Genomic DNA, 20,733 nt, shown 5'->3' with positions numbered 1-20,733 from the left:
ACTTTAATTTTATGTCGTCCAGCTGCATGCATAAATGGTTAGCATGCTGGCATTTGATCCAAGGGATCCAGGGGGTCCCGTGTTCGGTTTCCGGTCGAGTGAGAGATTTTAACTTTCATTAGTTAATTCCTATGGCTCGGGGATTGGGCGTTCGTGCCGTCTTGAGCATTAGACTTCATCTTAGGTAGGGTCTCATCCTCACAGACGTGCAGGTCACCTATACGACGTCAACTCTATAAAGACCTGCACAAGACCTCCCCGGAGGCCACACGTCATTGTTATGAATGTATGCGAAAGGTAAAAAATGCATTGTATTATCTTTAAGACAACAGCAGAATATTTTAATAATAATAATAATAATAATAATAATAATAATAATAATAATAATACACCTCGGACTCTTTAATTCACCAGCCATTATTTCTCTCCTGTGGGTTGGGGTGGCAGAATAACATCGACATTATCCTCTGCCTGTCGTAAGGGAAGCGTGTGTCCCTTCTGCGGTCATCGCAAGCACGTGCTGTCCGGAGTCGTGAATTTTGAGACTCGTTAGAATGTTTACTTTAGCTACCAGTTTGTAGTCGTGAGTTTTGATACTATTTGTTACTAATTATAGCTCGTGAGTTTTGAGACTCGTGAGTTTTTGAGACGTAACCGAGGAGTGAGATAGGCACAATTCCTGACCCGGTCGAATGACTGGAAACAGACTGTGGATTATCAAGTTATTTTAGAGCAGAGATAGGAAGTTATTACACTGCTTGGCAAGTTCACGAGTTGGCTGATGGACATTAACGCGCATGCTCCGGCTAGTGTATTCCACACATTAGGTTGTCAAAGAAGTACTTGTTATAAATGTGTCATACGAAGGTATAAAGCTGGTGCAACAAGTGGAGCTAGGTTGGACACGTTGTAAGACCTAATCCCCGGAAATGAACAAAAAGGCTCCAATTTACTTCCTTTACGGTCTTCACAGCTACTGTTTACTACTCCGTGACCCAATGGCAACGGTCTTGAGAGTGGGGATACCAGTTGCTCTGTGGAATAGGAGTGGGCATCCCGGACATATTCCGAGTCACGTTCCTCCTCGTACTCAGGTGGCTAGGACTTTGGAACGCACCCGTTTGAATACTAGTGCAAGCAACACAGTTTCTGTCAGGCACGTAAATGAGTGAACACAATGGGCAGATTTAGCTGTTAAAGGAATTTGGACGAGAGTTGTCTCAGTCTACTCACCGTGTGAGGATGCAGATGAGCATGAAGTTCCCAAGTTTTATGAAGAATTGACTCACGGGGTCAAACAGCATCGATAGAAGAGTTCTAATAGATGATTTCAGTTCGAGAGTTGGAAATAGAACTAAAGAACCTCCAAAGACGATGAGTTAATGTGGGAAATATGTGGAAGCTAATAGGAATGGGGAGCGTTTGCTAGACTTCTATGCTACTGTAGTATCGGATTGAAACGAAATGACGTATGGCTTTTAATGCCGGGAGTGTCCGAGGACATGTTCGGCTCGCCAGGTGCAGGTCTTTATGATTTGACACCCGTAGGCGACCTGGGCGTCATGGTGAGGATGAAATGATGATGAAGACGACACATACATCCAACACTCGTGCCAGCGAAATTAACCAATAATGGTTAAAATTCCCGACCCTGCCAGGAATCGAACCCGGGACTCCTGTGACCAAAGGCCACCACGCTAACCATTTAGCCATGGAGCCGGGCAGTATCGGATTAACAGTTACGAATACATTCAAGGATAAGGCGCTATTCACCGCTACACGGAGGAAGGTAGGGGCACCAGAACCATAGTAGACTATGTCATGAACAGACTTGAGTTCAGGAAATATGTTAGGAATGTGCGTGTATTCCGGGAATATTTTTAATGAAACAGACCACTATCTGATCTGTAGTGAACTAAGTATCGCTAAGTCTAGTAAAATCTAACTGCAGACGAATAAGGACAGAGAATTTCCAGGGCGAGGAAATTAGACAGAGGTGCATTGATATGATTGTTATAAAAAGTTCCGAACAATAGACAGTTGATGCTGTAGTATAAACAGCAAGGGAATGAATGCTTAGGGACAACTGTTATTATTGAACATTTCTCTACGAAGGTCTGACTGTACTCTGCACTCATCACGTGCTCCAGTTTCCAGGGGAACGGTTTTTATTGCGGTGCGGTCCAGCGTGAGCGCGGAGGCTGACTAGGAGCTCAATAGGCATCATCCGCCCGTGACGTCACATCCGGTCGGTAGGGGAGGGTCCTGGCGAAACCAATTTCCTCGCTGACTCCATTGTGTCTGCACTCTCCCGGGAGATGGGGCTTCAATCGCTCGCTCGCTTATTACAAATCCTGCCATTACTGTTGAATGAGAAACCGTATGAGTGTTATGCTTAACCTTCCCGCCCAAAAGCATTGTTTTGCTTCGAGCATCATTTACTCAAGTGATTGACGGCGCCGAAGTTGAATTGCCAATAATATCGACATATCTTTTAGCGCTTGATGCCATCTGCACTGCCTGCGCCTCAGTTCCATGTTTCTCTACCAGATGACAGCATGGGCGAGTTTCAGTTATGTTGTCTGATAAACGCCTCATGCCGGGTTTGAACTCGCAGACCGACACTCGATCACAGATAATTATAATATACTGACCGGCAAACAAAAGAAAAAAAAAATTAAACACTTTCATTTCTTATGTAAAATCTTAATTTGTTCCACTAAAATGTATCGGTTTTACAATATTCATTTAAATTTTAGAGGGGCTAAATGTTTTGGTTATAGAAAATACTTGGGTTGGATGAGAACAGTATAAATACAGACTATAGAACAAACTTATCGCAATGTTAAATTGGCTTTACTTAAAAATTTGGCTATTGCTTGATATATACGGATGTCATAGCTGCTTAACAACGACGAAACGGAAGTGGGAAGTGGAACTTTGAGTTGTATAAGCGTTTGATATAAATTGGTTACTTGTGGTTTGTATCTGGTGCATCCTAAAATTGTATGATTGAGGTCTGCTTCTTGATTGGGGTCAGAGGGACAATTTGGGGAGTCTATAACTTTGAGTCTGAACAGATGACTCGGATAAGCTGCATGTCCAAGTCTCATTCTAATAATTGATGTGATATGGCGGCCAGTTAAGAGATAGTACATTGAACCATGGTTTCTGTGGGATGTGTCTCTGGATAGCGGCATAATTCTTGCCGTTGATGAGTTAAGTTGTTGCCCAGTAATTTGACCATTCTTTGTAGGCCTGTTCCTTGATGTGGCTTTGGAAGTCCGTGTATGGTATGGGTAGTGCTTGGAACTGGCCTTCTGTAATGCTCTGCTTTGCCAGTTGGTCTCACGATCTCATTGTGTATAATTCCAGTATGGCCTTTGACCCACATAAGATGAACTTCTTTTCCGTTTTCTTTAGCTTGGTATATACTACTTACGATGCCCATAATGTATTTATTCGAACGCGTGTTCCTGCATGGTTGTTCTAGTTTTTGAAGTGCACTCTTGGAGTCCGTGAGAATTAATATTGTGCTGAAGTGCTGGACGCCGTACGTGATGGCTGAGTTAATGGCAAGTATTTCAGCTGTGAATATTGAAGCTTCATTGGGAAGAGAGAACATTTTACAAGTGTTGAGTGCAGGGCAGTAGTACGCATAACCGACTCCTTCTTCGGTCTTAGACTTATCTGTGTATATTTGAGTATAACTGCCCCAATATGCATCGATAAAAATTGTTACTTTGTCGTTGATATTGGTATTGCGGATTATGAAATCTGGAAGATGAAATGTGTGGATGGTTGAAATACTGAAAGTTCATACCTCTGTCGAAATACTGGAAGCGATGTATCCTGAAGGGTAATGGGTATAATGTACTGTAATTTCTTGATGCTTTTGAACAATAAAAGTGTTCGTACTCTTCTGTTTGTTCCTCTGTCACACAGTGGAAGGAGGTGGCGCAGTTTAGATGTTAGAGGGTGGCTAGTTATGGACGAGCGTTGCAGAAGAAACCTGTTGGCAAGTAGATCTCGTCTTAATTGAAGGGGCATTTCTTTAGCCTCTACCAGTAATGCGTTAGTAGGACTTGAGTTCATGGCTCCGAGACATATTCTGAGTGCGCGGAACTATAGAACATCTAGTTTTCGAAGAACATACTGCGGTGTGTTGCCGAAAAAGATGCAGCCATAATCTAGTACAGATCGTATTAACGATCTATATATTAGAAGAACAGATGGGTCTCGACATAATGCTCTGATAATGTTTAACGTTGCCAGGTACTCGACGGTGTTCTCCTTGTAAGTTTACTATCGAGGTATAAGCCTAGTAGCTTGGCTGAAGCCCAAGGTGGTGATGTTGAGTGGTTTCCTTCAAGTGAAGACAATAACAGAGGATTTTCTTCTTCTTCTTTTGCCAACAGCTTTTTCTCACACCTGTGGGGTCGCGGGTGTGAACTGCGTCGCACATGTGGATTTGGCCTTGTTTTACGGCCGGATGCCCTTCCTGACGCAACCCTATATGGAGGGATGTAATCACTATTGCGTGCTTCTGTTGTGGTTGGTAGTTTAGTGTGTTGTCTGAATATGGTGACAAGTGTGTTGAGACGGACACATATACCCAGTCCCCGAGCCAGAAGAATTAATCAGAAACAATTAAAATCTCCGACCCCGCCGGGAATCGAAGGCCAGTACGCTGACCATTCTCCAAAGAGTAGGACAATAAAGGACAATAATAGAGGATTGTGTTGGGGATAAATTAAGACCTGTTTGAAATGTCCAGGTTTGGAGTTTCCGTGTTGCGTCATCTAGCCATAAACATGTTAACCAAAGAGACTGAGATGATGCGTAGATACATACGTCATCTGCGTACTGTAGAACTTTGACTGCTTATTTAAACATATGATCGAGATCTGCAGTGTAGATGGCATACAGTAAAGGACTCAGGATAGCACCCACCCTGAGGGAGTCCTTTTGTTTCGAGTCTGGGCCCGTACAAGGTGTTATCTTGGGTTCAAATATAGATTATCCGCCAAAAATAAATTATATACGCCTCGCACGTATATTTCGGGAAGACCTAGGTCTTGTACCTTTTCGGAAAGTACTTGTATAATAACGCTGTCGTATGCCCCAGATATATCGAGGAATATGGCGGTAAGGTAACCATGGTTTAGAAATGTACGTTCGATGTCCGTAGTCAGAATCCTGAGATGGTCGTAAGTAGATCGACTTTTCCGGAACCCATATTGAGAGCGACGCAATCAAATTGTGAAACTCTAACCAGCCCTCCAATCTAAGCTTCAACAGCCGTTCAAAAGTTTTATAGCGACGGGTCTGTAAGAATAAGCTTCGTTCAGATCTTTACCTTGTTTAAAAATGGGACAATAATCTGCGTCCTAAGTCGCCGGGAAAATTGTTTTCATTCAAAATATATGCGAAAAGTAATAGGAATATTTCCTGGGCGTTGCGAGATAAGTTAGAAAGCATGCAATAATGTATATAGGGTCATATCCATTACTCAGAGTTAGCAGTAGTTTTTAAAACTCGTTCTAATTCATGTAACGTGAAAGGTGATGTAAGAATATCTTGCGTAGATCGAGAAAGTCCCAACTGTGGACGCTGTTTTGGGGGAAACGAGGTCGTAGATGGAGGAATAAGGTCTGAAAACTCTTCTGTCCAATATTTAAGTGCTTTAGGGGTTGGCGTTTTTTCTTCATTTTGTTAACCATCGACCATATTTGCGACAGGGGTGTATCCTTGGTCAGTTTTTCACAATAAGATCTCCAGCTATTCTTCTTTGCCCTTTTCAGAAAGCGTTTGACTGCTTCATCTATATTCTTGTAATTGATGAAATTTTCCAATGCAGTCGCTCGTTTTAACTTGCTCTTCGCGATCTGTCGACTGCATTCGGAATTCCACCATGGAGTAGGGAATCTTTTTGAGTTGTTGATTTGTTTTCGTTGAGGAATGGATATGGCGGCAGCTAAATTAATGGTGTGTACGAAGGCGTTGTATTTGTCAAGCGTTTTTTTAATATAACACACCCTTCTGTATTTGACCCAGTCAACATTTTGAACGTTCCATTTAATAGTGTGTTTGACCGGTGAAGGACGAAATGGTAAAACAGGCGAAATAAGCATAATGATTAGAACCCATCGAATGAAAATGAAAATCAGATGAGATGTTAGAAGAACAAATGGTTAGGTCGACAGCGGAGGGACGTTGTCCCGGTACTGGTAACTGAGTAGCCGATCCATCGTTTAACACAAATAAATTGAACTCATCTACTATTTGTAAGACAGCCTCACCAACCCCATGTTGTTCTATGTGCGTTTTAATCACCACAAAAGAGGAAAGGTGGCTCTATCTATTGCGTAAGCCGATACCATTCTTGAAGTTGAATTTTTGTTCGTGGTTGGCTATATAATGAGACCAGTGTAATATCCTGGTTGTTAACGTGAACTCTTGCGGCAACGGCCTGAAAACTTGCAATCTGCTAGTGATCAATAACTGTCTCTGCGTATGGAATTTTATTCTTTATTAATATTGCTACCCTTCCATAGCAGTCTTCTCTGTTCTGTCGGATGGCATTATAGCCAGGAATGGTTAGATTAGAATCGTTCTTAAGCCAAGTTTCACTCAAGGTTGCGAAATCAATACAGATCTCTATTCACAAGTACGGATCGTGCGTTCCATTGGAGTATGTTATTCATTATCTGAAGTAAAGATACTTGCGATCTTTTTATGTGTTATAGCCGGGTTAAGGGCCTCGGGCGTTGTAGATTTAGCTTGAGTTATGAGGAGCATGAAATATCTTTCCGATCAAATGCTCATAATTTTGGGAGGCGGACACAAGAAGTATTTACTGGTATACTTTCTCGAAACGCAAGAATATTCGTAAAGTGTCGGTGGCCACCTGCATTTTTGAAAGATTTTGAAAGAAGTCCAACTTTTGTGCGGTTGAGTAAGATCCTACTATTGTACACCTTTCATTGACCAGAATGGCCGCCCCCCATACCGCTCGCCGTGTTCAGTATCTGGACGTACTCGTCATATAAACCCCAGTGATCGCGTATGGAATACGCTTGGAAGGAACGGCAGACAACGTGAGAACATCATGACTGAAGGAGTGGGATCGCATCGCGGCAGAGGCCATCCAACATCTTGTCATAAAGAACAGTACAAACATTAACTTTGTTTTGTTTGTTCATAAATTTAATAACAGTTGACAGAAACAAACTCAAAACAAAACTTAAAGAACTGAGAAATTTCAAGAATTGCAAAATGTAAAGAAAACTGTGAGTAGAGTTAATGTGTGTTGTGAACACGTTTTGGTATTTTCTATAGTTTATGTAAAACTTGTATGCATATTTGAAAACCCTTTCATTTTATTGGGATAATTAAGAATTTGCATAAGAAATTAGTGTTCCACTTCTTTTTTGCCGCTCAGTATAGTTGAAATAAAAGTTCAAACAAAGAAAAACACCTCAAGAATAACAAAAGGAGTTAAGAAATTCTTCAGAAACTGACTGGAGAACATAACTCCAGAAATTTCTGTCAGACTTTTAAGAGTATCTAGTTTAGAGAATGGGTAAAATTGGCTTCAAAAATACTGAAAACACTTCTCAACCACAAACCAAAAGTTAGTATGTCGAGTAATTAATGAAAATCTGAAGAGGATGGACCACCCACTATTGAGGAAATTAAAGAAGTAGGCTAAAACTCTCAAAGATAATAAAGCTAGTGGAGAATACTTATAACATCTCGGGCGTCAGAATGGAAGAAAGCGGCCGTTCTATAGAGGGTAAATTGTGATCACACGGCGCTGTTGTCTAGCCCTGTGTCGACAGCGGAACGGCCCAATGTTCCGCAGCACACGGTTGATCGAAACACTACGGAACCGACGACCCAGTCGTATCACTGTAGCATAAACAGCTGGTCCGATGAATCCACGTCGACGACGTGCACGAGACTGGCTGGGGGATGAGACATGGTACAGCTATCCGGTATATGAACGTTATTGGTGTCGGCCACACTGCCAGGGTTGTCGAGAACTGCTCTCCGAGGAATGAAATGAAAATGAAAAACCTACAACCTGTTTTCCAGTCATTGACTGGGTCAGGGATGGAATGAATGAAGCAGATATAGGCTATTAGTACGATGGGCTCGCCACTCCCAAAGTGATTTATTAATTACTGATATATGCTATGAAATGAGAATGGAAAGTGTTGCTGGAATGAAAGATGACAGGGAAAACCGGAGTACCCGGAGAAAAATCAGTCCCGCCTCCGCTTTGTCCAGCACAAATCTCACATGGAGCGATCGGGATTTGAACCACGGTATCCAGCGGTGAGAGGCCGACGCGCTGCCGTCTGAGCCACGGAGGCTACTTGCTCCGAGGAATATGATTATGAATTTGTTTTAATGCCGTGGCCCCCAAATAGGCCGATTGAACATTTGTGGTACGATTTGGTGACGCGGGTTCGTGTTACGTCACCACCACCGAGTTGCGTATGCCAGCTTGTACCCCAGGATACCAGTACCTCACCGAGTAGTCACGGTTCTGCGGTTAAAAGGTGGTCATAATATAATGGATGATCGGTGTATATATGTGAAGTATAAAACACTTTCATGGCCAGTGGGTGATGTAATTCCCATTAACTTTTTTCCGCTACGGGGCCCTTGGGTAACCTGATTCCCACATTTGATTTCTGCTGCTATCTGGTGTGGACATCAGAAAATCTAGAAAATTTTCTGTTCTGGTATATTTGCAGTTTCTAGGTTGGTTGACGTGTTTGTTCACGTATGTGTAGTGTAATGGCTGCCAGGAGTGTGCATTTTTGGGAATTGAAGTGATTTTCTGCACCAGAAAGTTGGATCTTAGTAATTCTAAGCTATTTAGGTTATGATGAATTATTCTGTAGTGATTCAGACATATATTTTGTCTCAGTATGGGTAAATACTGTAAATAGGATTATTGATCTCCAGAATTCTTTTGTTCTTTTATTTTATTACATTTTACTATGTTACCGAGTTCCATAAATTCCATGAAAACTAAAATGTAATAATGTATTATGACAAATGAGTTCAGACTACCTTTCCAATATATAATTGTGGATGTATTATTCGTTTGGCTTTCACTTTGTACACCCCGTATTCTACCTGAAATGATGGTTACAGCTGTATTGTCTGTGTGGTATAAGATGAGTGCCCATATTCATATTATATGTCCTGATTTGTGTGTGCTAGCGTTTGGTTATTGGAGCTGTAGTTCCCACGTTTGTGTCGCTTAGCCATGCTGACAGCCATTGGGATATATAGTTCGCACTTTTTTTTTTTTCACAGTTCCAGTGTTTGAAATATTTTTCAAAAAGATAGCCTCTCATTCCTTGACATTCCATCACTTCAACAACATGTTTAGTTCCCAAAAAATCATTTCATAAATAATTTGGCCAGGGAAGGGTTAATATTCGCAGTCGGTGTAATGAAATTATGGTTCAGTTTCAAGACGTCATATTGTTTTATTGTATCTAGCGTCTAAATCGTAACTTATTATCATGTAAAGGTCATAGAAGCTATCCACTTCTGTAAGATACAAGGGCCGAGATTGTGAAAAATTGCAAACTCAAGTTGAAACATGGAAGTAGATTTCAGAAATAATAAATAATAGAGCACAGTACAACTGAAAAGTGTTACAGATTTTCACACAAAACAGTATGAAATATTCGTAAATCAGTAAATGTAATGCCTTTTAATAATTGTGAAGACTGGGGTCCATGATGTGCATGTAAGTGCGATTAAAAAGTCGATCAGCGCAGTGCTCGTCAGTGCAGCGTGAGTAATGTACAGGAGAATCCACACGGCGTTGCTTCACTTCCGGCTATTGTGACGTCATGGAGGATATTCGGCTTGTTGTCGTCTGCGATTGAGAGAATACCTCTTGTCGAGGATTATTATTGTTCGCACCTAGCAATGCTGCCAACTTCAATAACCTCTCTGCTTGGAGTTTTAATTAGAAAACTTTCCGTCGTAATTGACGCAGTGTCTTCTCTTTCGCTCCAAGGAACTCCACCTCGCTAGGAAGATTCAGAGGAAGATCTAATTTGTGCTGGCAGTTCCCGTTATTTTGAATACACACCGTTACACTACACCGGCGAGAGATTCATTTATTAATTAACGAAGTGATCTAGGCTGGTAGACCTCTTGCTTCCATAGGAACGGGAAATAGGTACAATTCCCATCTGTTTGGTTCTGAATTGCGGCTCCTTGTGTACCGGGTGGCCCGCCACGCTGCAGCTCGTCCAGTGGCGATCGAGGTGGCCAGTTGATTGTCCTCTCCTCATCGAACACACACGGCTGTTGCTTCGTCTTGTTTCATGCAGTCGTTCGTCTTTTGTGAGTTGCCGGTTAGCATTAACAGTTTGGTGTTACGATGCAACGGCTTTTCGACGTACTTATGCATAATGGCGATGTACTCCGGGCAGAGATGTTCCTGTGATGGCCAGTCTTTTTCCGGGCCACTTTCTCTCACCAGGTAATCACGCTCAATATATTACTTTTTTTGAGGCCGAGTAAATGAGACAGTCCCAGGGCGAAAACTATGTCCTTCTACTCGTCTGTTTCCAAGAAGTGCCGATGAGTCGGAAAAATCTCTGATTTTACACTGGCGGGGGAAAATCGATCTGGCTGAGAGGCGTCATCGCTGTGCCATTGTCCGACTCGTTGGCTGAACGGTCAGCGCACTGGCCTTCGCTTCAGAGGGTCCCGGGTTCGATTCCCGGCCGGGTCGGGGATTTTAACCTTAATTGGTTAATTTCAGTGGCACGGGAGCTGGGTGTATGTGTTGTTTTCATCATCATTTCATCCTCATCACGACGCGCAGGTCGCCTACGGGAGTCAAATAGAAAGATCTGCACCTGGCGAGCCGAACCCGTCCTGGGATATCCCGGCACTAAAAGCCATACGACATTTCATTTTTGCTGTGCCATTGGAGACGGAGAGTTTTGTAGGGACACTCCGTTGTAGCAAATGACCCCTTTCAGGGCATACATCTTAATTTAAGTTAGTGAGAGAGAGAGGTTTTAATCTGGAAAAGGCGGAAATATTTTCGATTTCATATTAAAGCACATCGTAAGTGACCCAATGGCCGCGGCGTTCGGCTTCTTGGTTCTTGAGACCAGTTTTAAGACTCGGTTGAGTGGCTTAGGAGGATTCTAGATATCGTCTTCTTTACTATTTTGTTGATCTGAGATCTATAAGATTTCAGCCGAGGTGCTTTAGTCATTATTCTCACTCTTTTCGGACAACTTGCAGTTTTGAAAGAGGAGTTTTAGGGATATAGCCACCATACAGCAAGATGCACCTGACTCATGCTAGGTAAATGCTTCAAGGATATATTTATTCCATAGCAGACATCTCACGTGTCGTAGCTCTTCGTACGATCGGTCGTTGGTGATAACAGCTTGTTCGTTTTGCTCTCAAACCTCGGAACGATCAACCCACATTCCATTCTGAATTCGTCCTATTGTTTCTGCATTTCTTGCACTGAAAAGTTCTTCTTGTCCTAGCGAGACTAACGCCGTTCAACGATCAGTAGCTTCACTTCCTGCACGTGTTCCTTTTTCTTATGTGGTTCAAATAACGCCAATTTCGGAGAAACGCACGTACAAACAAAGTGTGGATCAAGCGAACCAGTGCCGTGTCGGACGTGCAACGTCGGGGCCGTTCAGTCACAGTATCACCGCTGTGAACTATCCTTTCCAATCTGTCATCTAGAGTCATGTCAGCAGGAGCTAGGCCTTTATTAGCGCACGTGATATGCTCTGCTTCTTTCTTTAAACAGTTGACGATATCCTTGACTCTTCGAAGATCTATATTCATTTTAATGTACCATCTCTCGACAGAGTTTATGGCTGTTGTACCATCTCCAAAACTTTAGTGGAACTTCTTCGTTTTCCATCCATCTCTCCACGAAATAATCCCAAAACCACTAACTTTTCACTGGCCGACACTCTGGAATGCATTTCCAGCCAGCCGTGGGGAGCATCATTAGGCCGAAGAAACGTCAAAACAGCACACATGAGCATGATCGTTCTTCATATAACACCGCATACAGCCATTCATTCCATGTCATTGCTTCGAGGTTATGGAATATGATCCCGGACGTTTAAAACAGCCTACCTTAAATTCCTCCAGAGTACATACAGTTGACTCGAATGTTTGTAAGAGTGAATGACGAGTAAATGAAACCAAAATTACGTATGAGATGTAAGTATCTTAGGCTATCCCATTTAGTTTCTTACTCTTATAATTTAAGACTATACACTGTTCCTAGAAATAGGTAACATAGTAACACGGGTTTTAGTGAACCGAGATTGTAAGAGTAATAATCAGTTAATTAATTTTGTCTTATATTAGAATAAATGGTTCATGGTGTGGGTTTCTGTAGTCACGTCCTAGTTCGCGAACCACGGGCGACGGCTGAGTGGCCTAGTAAGTAGTCCTGAGAGTCCGAATACCAGTTGCTATGGAATGGGAGTGGGCATCTCGGACATATTCTGAGACATGGCCCTCCTGCTCGCGCGGCTAGGACTATACATTCCACCGTTAGAGGAGAGATCCTCACTTGGTCTATGTGTAAGTAGGTTAGCATCCTGCTTCATGAATTCACCGAGCTCAAAACATTTTGACCGTTTTAGGACCGGGCATATTCAAGATGGGCCGGTATTACAGTGAGGGTTTAAACTGAAGGTTGAGTTTAACTGTAACTTGAGTTTAAACCTATGTTGAGTCTTATAATCGCCGACCTAAGTTAAACTGAGGTGAAGAAGGAAATATACGATCTTGGTAGCACTGACTTGCGAAAAAAGATGACTGTCGATGTTTTGCAGTGACTTGCAAGAAAAGATGACTATCGATAATTCGTGTACTTCTTGTAGTTAAAATGGCTGATAAAAGCAATAAACGTTGTCCTAATTTTACTTGTAAGGCAATAGAATTGCTTGTGCAAATGGTACAGGAATTATTTATACAGTCCGTGAAACAGTGGACTTATGAATTCTTCCGAAATCTCCCATTTTAATAAACATAGTACGGGAGGTATAAAACCGCAGTGTTATTAGTAGCTGATTGAGGGGTTCTACAGTATGATTTCTGAAACAGAAGGAAGTTACTTTATTTTCTAAAATTTACACTTTTGACATTCAAACAGTTCAAAAAGTCATTTTTACATTCTTACCTTTTCGTTGCACGTTTTATTTTAGCACCAATTTGCTGAAATAGGGAGACAGTCTGTTTTGTAAGCCTAAACTTATTTAAAAACTATTTTGGTATACATTTGTGAAAATTGTTTAGTGTAACTCTCGAAAGTGCCATCCATCCTTCTCAAAGCTTCGTTTCCTAATGCTGCACTAAAAATAAGACGACGCGCGCCTATATTGTCGTCTTTGAAAAAACTGTTACCTCCACCTATCATGGTGAGCATTCCCGTTTCTAAAAACGTCTTCACACAATTTAACATTGTGGCGGTATAAATACCTCTTGACTTGCCGTTCTGGCATTTCGGTTACAAAATCATAGCCGATGTTGAGCAGTTTACACATTTTTCGGGGTATATTTTAGGAACTGGCGTGTCGTCCTTCGCCCAATTGAGAGCCTGAAATTCTTCTGAGCGAACATGCACTTACTTGAACACGGCACTACACGTTACCCTTGGCAACAGCTCCAAGTTACATTCGCATCTTCTTTGGTCCTTGTAACGTTGGTAGTGGGCGCATGGCTTCCCGCGACTGATCGCGGAGGGGATGATCCTGCAGAATTTCTCGTTATGGCGTCGGGGGAGGGAGCTGGGGACAGTGGGTAGCGATTGCTACAAATATTAAAGTGGTTGCGAATAAAATGTATTCGCGAAAACACTGCTGCATGGTTTCTTCAAAAAAAAAAAAAAAAACACACTGCTACAACCTAATTACGGGCAAAGTGATAGAGGGTTGCACAAATTTTAAAAACGATTTAACCTCTTCGAATACGTACGCCTTTTTGTGTGTATAAAACCGGAAGTCATAGCCTATAACCCCTCCCATGGCACTACAGCCCCTGAAGGGCCTTGGCCTACTAAGCGACCGCTGCTCAGCCCGAAGGCCTGCAGATTACGAGGTGTCGTTTGGTCAGCACGGCGAATCCTCTCGGCCGTTATTCTTGGCTTTCTAGACCGGGGTCGCTATTTCACCGTCAGATAGCTCCTCAATTCTAATCACGTAGGCTGAGTGGACCTCCAACCAGCCCTCAGTTCCAGGTAAAAATCCCTGAGCTGGCCGGTAATCGATCCCGGAGCCTCCGGGTAAGAGGCAGGCACGCTACCCCTACACCACGGGGCCAGCCTATAATCCCCAGAGAGCCAAATTACTGAGATGGTACCGCGAGACGACACTCGAGCAGATAGTGGGGGTGGGGCTGTTGTCTGTGATGTCTCAAGCCAATGGGATAAGGAAGCTCACTTTGTTAGGCGTTTGTGAGTATATGAGCCCTATCCTAATGTTGAAGACTGCACGAACACCCAGTCCCCGAGCCAGAAAAATTGAGAAATACAATACGGGTTAAATCCTCGACACGGCTGGGAATTGAATCCAAGACCCATTGAATCGAAAACCGGCACCGATTGGCCCTGGTGGCGGACAATAATTGTACGTACGTATTATATTAGAACTTGTCTTTATTAACTCGCTGCACAGACAGACCACGCGTCACAAGGGATATGCGGGCGGAGCCCGGATCCTTTGTGCAATTTTAGCCCTTCGACCCGAAGGTCTTGAGTGCTGCTTTCGACCTGTGAGTATGTACTGAGTGGTTTGGGTTGGTGGTGGTACCGTTGGTTGGAAATCGCATTGGTCAGGATATGACCTGGACCCCAGGGGGGGTCAAGAGTGACTTAGGGACAAGCCCTAGGTAGTCATAATTTCCCGTAGTGGGGTTTGAAGATTGGAAGTCTTAGTGGGTTGGAAGAACTAGAATTTTGAGTCATAATAAGGTATGCAAAAGGAGGGTGAATGGTCACCCATCCAAATGCTAACCAAGCCTGAGGTTGCTGAACTGCGATAATTTGAGAGACTTAGCGGACAGAAGAACTAGCTCGGAGAGGGAAGAGGTTGGAAGGGGGGACTGGGAGGGCTGGGCCGGGAGAGTAACTTGATTGAACTTGATGATGGGCTTAATTTATGATTAATTGCTTGGCAGGCATGGTAGGAGTTACAGGGGTTACTTGAAGAGCAATTAATTGTAGTAGTAATTGCAGGAGGAGGGAGGTGTCTAGATTTAAAGTCTGGGGCGGGCTCGAGGGCAGGCTGAGGCCGGGAGGTGGGGGAATATTGCGGTTTAGGCGCGGGGGCGGAGGTGGATGGGGTTTGATGTGTTTGAAAGATTTATAATGGGATTTGATGGCATTCTTGATATAGGGACAGCCTGGGAACGAAGCAGCGTGACCTGCATTACAGTTGGCGCATTTAGGCTGTGTTCTGGGAACTGTGCAGTCGGGGTGGCGGTGTGGACCTCCACATCTATTACATCTTGCAGCATCCTTGCAGGTGGCGGCGGTGTGATTCATTTTCAAACAATTGTAACATTGGATTACTAGTGATGGATTTGGCGGAGCATGAGTTCGATGGTAAGAGGACTGGAGAACAGTTTTGGATTTGTTTTTAGGGTTCTTGGGTTTGTTCTTCGGTGGGTCAGGGTGGTTAGTGCTATTGGAGTTAGGCACGTCAGGTGGTGGTGGTTGAGATGAAGTGGAAGGGGAAGAGTCCTGAGTGGAGGGGGATAGAGGCTGAAACAGAGTGGAAATAGTTTGAACTTCTTTGCTGGGGAGTTGGGGTGGTGAGGTCTGGATTTCTTTTTCACTGGGGGGAGTATGGTTGGTTTGGGTATCATCAGTGAGAGTGGGTACCTGTTGTTTGGAGCTGGTGACTGGGTTAATGAGGATTGGACAGGGAATGTCAACAGAACTGAGTTTTTTGAGAATGATGGGAATTGAGCGGTTACGAACGGGAGTGATAATCAGGTGGCTATTGTGGGTTTCTTCGATGATGGCAATATGGTCTTGTATAATGGGCTCGATGGCCAGGATTACTGCTTGCCGGGTGAGAGGTATTGGACCTGGGTTGATAAGTGGTACTATTAGGAATGAGCAATTGGACGAAATGGGGAAGATGGAATTATTCCGGGTGTAGTGGTACGGTTGCTCGAAACGGTGTGCATCACTTGTTTCCACGGCATCCTGGGTAGCTTCTTCTTTTTCTTCGTGAGTCTGGTCTTCAGAGTTGACAGGAGCTGGAGTGTCTTCTTTGATGGCAGGAGCTTCTTCTTCTCCTTCTTCACCGAGGGGGGGAGATAGTGAAGAGGATTTGGTGGAGTCAACAAATGGAATGCCAGTGGTTTGGAGCAGGCTGGAGAGGTGGCTACAGAAACGGGGTTTGATGGGAATGATGTAAATTACGTGATTTTCGTCCTCTTCTACGGAGTGGATGCGTTTGGTCACGTGCTGAAGAGCAAGAGCTATTGTGCGTCTATGGGAGAGGAGTGACTGTTTAGAGGTATCAGAGGGGCTGTAGATTGCAAAGAAGGGGTGGTCCTTGCTGAGTGGGACGGGGGAAAATGTGACATTAAAGGGAGTATTAAAATTGGAATATGGGCCCCAGCTACTCGGTCCACTGGGGGGATCCATATTGCGGGGGGGGGGGGGCGGTGGGCTGGTAGGGCGGTAGGTAAGGGGAGGAAGCAGCACTCAAGTGGTCAAACTGCGAGGAGGACCTGAGTCGAGAGGGGGGGGGCACTCGGAGGCACCAGTCGCACCAGGTATAGTTGTGACGGATCTCGCCGGGACAAGGTACGAACAAGTACACACCGAGCGCGGACAAATTTGCTTTAGTTTGGCCTAATAAGGCCAGTCTGCTGCACTGGTACTTGTAGACGGTCGAACTGGTGGTGCAGGAATGAGAGACCGCTGAAAGGTGGCCTCCCAGAGTGTATCCACGAAGTCGGACCGACCTGTGAATTTCAAAATGGCGGCCGTTACCGGGCGGCTCTTGAGGTGCTGGCGGAGAGCTAGCCGGGGCTAGCAGAGAACAGGCGGCCGGCGAAGCGCTCCAAGCGGCGACGTGGTGGTACTAAAATTGTACCGTGGACTGAACACTTGACCGAAGAGGCAGGCGAGCAGGCGGTTTACAGGAGCAAGCTCGGTGACTGGGACCTCTGCAGTTCTTGACTGTTCAGAGCATGAATGGCTGGCGGCTGGCTGAATGGCTGGCTGGCTGGCGCTGCAAGTAATGCCTCCCAAGTCCAGGCTTTCAATGGTTAAAAGGTGGTAACCGTAGCTGTAATATCGCATGAATCAACATTCCATGTTATTAATAGCTGCCCAAGTTTGGCAATTGAACCGTAGTAGCTGCCTCCTAGATTTATCTCCTCTTTATTTTGTATTTATATCTTGCAGCTTTTAGGATTTGAAGCGAATATGATACGAAAATTAGCATTTCTAAGCCTGGTTGGGTGGGGAGACCTGCGCGTGATCCCTACCTCATAAGCAGCGTATACACTTGATCATTCGCCCCGAATGAGCATGCATTTGCCCAGTTTTGCTCAGATGAGTACAGGGCGAACCGAATGGATCCGCATGCCTCAGCCCGATCCGAATGTTGTTGGTTCCTCAAAGTGAACACGTGCTCTGTTCGTGCTCAGTGTGGACGGGGTAGCCCGAACATTATGAGCCGACTGCTTCCGCTATCGCTATGCATATGCGATCTCCCTCGTGCACGTGAAGTGAAGTGAAGGAAAAGTGTGAAAGATAATTTCAAGTTGAAATGGAATTGTCCCAGGATAATTCTCTTATCCTCCTGGGATACTACCACTTGTATCCCATTTTGTGGAGTTCTATTACAATACCTTTACATAGTCCGGCTCCATGGCTAAATGGTTTAGCGTGCTGGCATTTGGTCACAAGAGTCCCGGGTTCGATTCCCAGCAGGGTCGGGAATTTTAACCATCTTTGGTTAATTTCGCTGGCATGGGGGCTGGGTGTATGAGTCGTCTTCATCATCATTTCATCCTCATCACGATGCGCAGGTCGCCTACGGGAGTCACATCAAAAGACCTGCACTTGGCGAGCCGAACATGTCCTCGAACACTCCCGGGACTAAAAGCCATACGCCATTTCATACCTTCACATAATCCTTTAAGCAGGCTACGATGGCTTGGCACACTTCAGGTATGATTCTGCCGATGGCTTGTTTCGAAATTTTGAAGAGGTACTGCAAACTCGTGTAAGAGACTCCTGTAGCCAGAAATCGCAGTGGCACAGCTAGGCGTTCCACGGCAGATATGTGTTGTGTCCTCTCCCTGATACTATGCAATATCCATTCAAAATCCTCGGATGACATTCTCATAAAAATTTTAAAATTGTCGTATGTTTCATGCCCGATCGTTTTTAACAGTTGAGCATTGCATCTCTCTTCTTTGCCACCACCGCTGTCTCCTTTCTGTTTTCAAAAATGCAATAAATACATATAACAATAACTGGCGACGATCAATTTTCGATTCACCATTGTAGCCTCAGGTCAGGCAAAACACTACACTACACCTAAAGACGGTGTTCTCGGTCCGAACACAGTGGAAACTTGGTCAACAGATTGGCATGCGGGTAGTTATTGTGCGCTCCCGCATCGGCAACGCATGCTCATTCGGGGCGAATGCTCAAGTGTATACGGATGGTGCGTATAAATGCAGTTCGCGTAGCACGGCAAGAGATCACCAAATTGGAGAGTGTACTGTATTGTCATTCGTTTGGTCCTACCGTAGCGTTTCGTTCGCACTCCAGTTTTATCCCGCGAAACTATTAGTGCTCTAGTGCTGAATCGGCATGACTCTTGTTATCTTCGTGATATAGATTAGCAATCTCGAACACCAGCGGCTTGGCAGTATTATCGCTAAACTTCGAATACTACTGTTATTTATGCAGCAAGGCAAAGAAATGCAAATTAAAATTAGATTGGGTGAGTTTCATAGCTCATAAAATTAGATTGGGTGAGTTTCATAGCTCAGTGTTTTGTGTGGAGTACTGCCTCGCTCGAGACGCTATTAGACAGTATAGTTGGCCGCTAAGCTATGGAGATGAGAGGAGAGTATATCGATTATACTATCGCTTCATTCAGTTTTCATTCCCATTTCCTGCCGGCTTTTCCGGAACTACTGAAACTTTCGCGTGTAGTACTTTTGTTAATACCGATGGATTTATAACTTCGAATATGGTGTTCCTAACCTCGATTGGTTTGTCTTTCATACGAAATCCTTTATTAATGTTGCTTTTATTTTACCTTCTGAGTCAGATTTTTCTGAGTTGAAGAATCTTGTGCTGTTTAAAGTCATTGGAAGGAGGGGTTAACTTATGATTTTTTCTTTCGGAAAACTCGAAATACTCGTTTAGAACAATGCACTCTCAAACGATTCCATTATTGTATTATTGTGCCTAAATATCTTATGTGTAATTTAAGATAATATCCCTGATTGACTTAATACAGATAGGATATATCATATTCTGCAGATCACAGCACTTTAAATGTATGTTTCATGTCTCCTTATCTTGAAATGCTCTTGTCATTAGTGAGTTTTTCTTTTCTTTTCAGGTAAGTGCCTCATTCGACTTTGGATTCAGACTGTGCTAGCTCCCACAGTAAGTTATACATTGTTGCCTTCCTGTGTTTGATAGTTTGTTTTGTTTTCTAACGGATCTCAACGTTAGTTTCTCCGCCGTGACATTTAGATTTATTAAAATGAGGTACTTGCAAACGAGAACATTCATGTACTGCCACCATTCACGATCTCTCTCTGTGAAAATCACAACTATTTTGAAATTAGACTTTTATCAAATTCTGTCTAAGACCAACTTCGATCGTGAAAATGTACAAGTAGTCTTCCTCTCATAATCTTGGTACGTTATGTACTCAAAAACCCAAATCTGAATTGTAAGAAGCTGAACTTTGGTGGAAACAAGTCCAGTTATTAGCAGATACTGATCTTACAGTATTGGTGTTTCCCACCGCAGGGAATAGCAGGGACGCTAGTCAGCGGCGCGGACCTCAGGTTAAGTTTGATAAGACTTGAAAGTACTTATGAGGAAATTGACAGGTGAACGGTGGACTGGTGATGGCGAATTGTTTTGCGAGGAAGTTACAGCTGGGGGACGATTCAGAAGTGAAGTAAATGTACGTCAGCGTAAGCCAATGACTCCCGGCGTCAGTAAAATAAAGGCGGGGTTTTCGGTACCACTTTCATCGTGTGGTTCGTTTGTTGGCTCCAGTTGTATAGGTGACCCCATTTACGGCAGGCAGGGGATACTGTGGGGTCTTTCCACTTGGTTCTTTAAAGTTTCGAGGTACTTTTCCGAATCCTTGACCCATTTGTCATGTTAACCCTCGACTGGCGTTGTGAAAACTTTGGTACGTAAATGGCGTTGTGGGATCGAAAATGATACCATAGATTGGATGACCTCAAACACCGTTTCAAAAATAAATACATGCAAATTATATTTCCTTATTCCTTTTGCAATACCTACAGTGAGAAATTAGTATATTTACTGATAACACCGCACTGATTTTAAAATAAAATTGCACTCCTATGAATTAAACATAAATGAAAAAAAATTAAATGTCCATTGCTCCAAAGCAAATTCAAAGGTACATTTAAATATTACAGAAT

At 43.6% G+C, this 20,733-nt stretch overlaps 1 protein-coding gene across 14 annotated transcripts in view; it reads left to right on the top strand.

The window, feature by feature from the left end:
• Nucleotides 1-20,733, top strand: part of Rbfox1 (RNA-binding Fox protein 1) — a 526,123-nt gene that overhangs the window by 121,744 nt on the left and 383,646 nt on the right. The window contains exon 1 of one of the 14 annotated variants that reach the window (XM_067157322.2): nucleotides 19,690-19,708. The exons of the other annotated variants lie outside the window; for them this stretch is intronic. The gene's annotated coding sequence lies outside the window, so the exon portion shown is untranslated. Of the gene's footprint in view, nucleotides 1-19,689; nucleotides 19,709-20,733 lie in introns of those variants that run through there. 14 annotated transcript variants of the gene reach the window in all.

Source organism: Anabrus simplex, chromosome 13, assembly GCF_040414725.1.
Source record: "Anabrus simplex isolate iqAnaSimp1 chromosome 13, ASM4041472v1, whole genome shotgun sequence".
Taxonomy (NCBI): Eukaryota; Metazoa; Arthropoda; class Insecta; order Orthoptera; family Tettigoniidae; genus Anabrus; species Anabrus simplex.
This window is presented reverse-complemented; position numbering and strand designations above follow the sequence as displayed.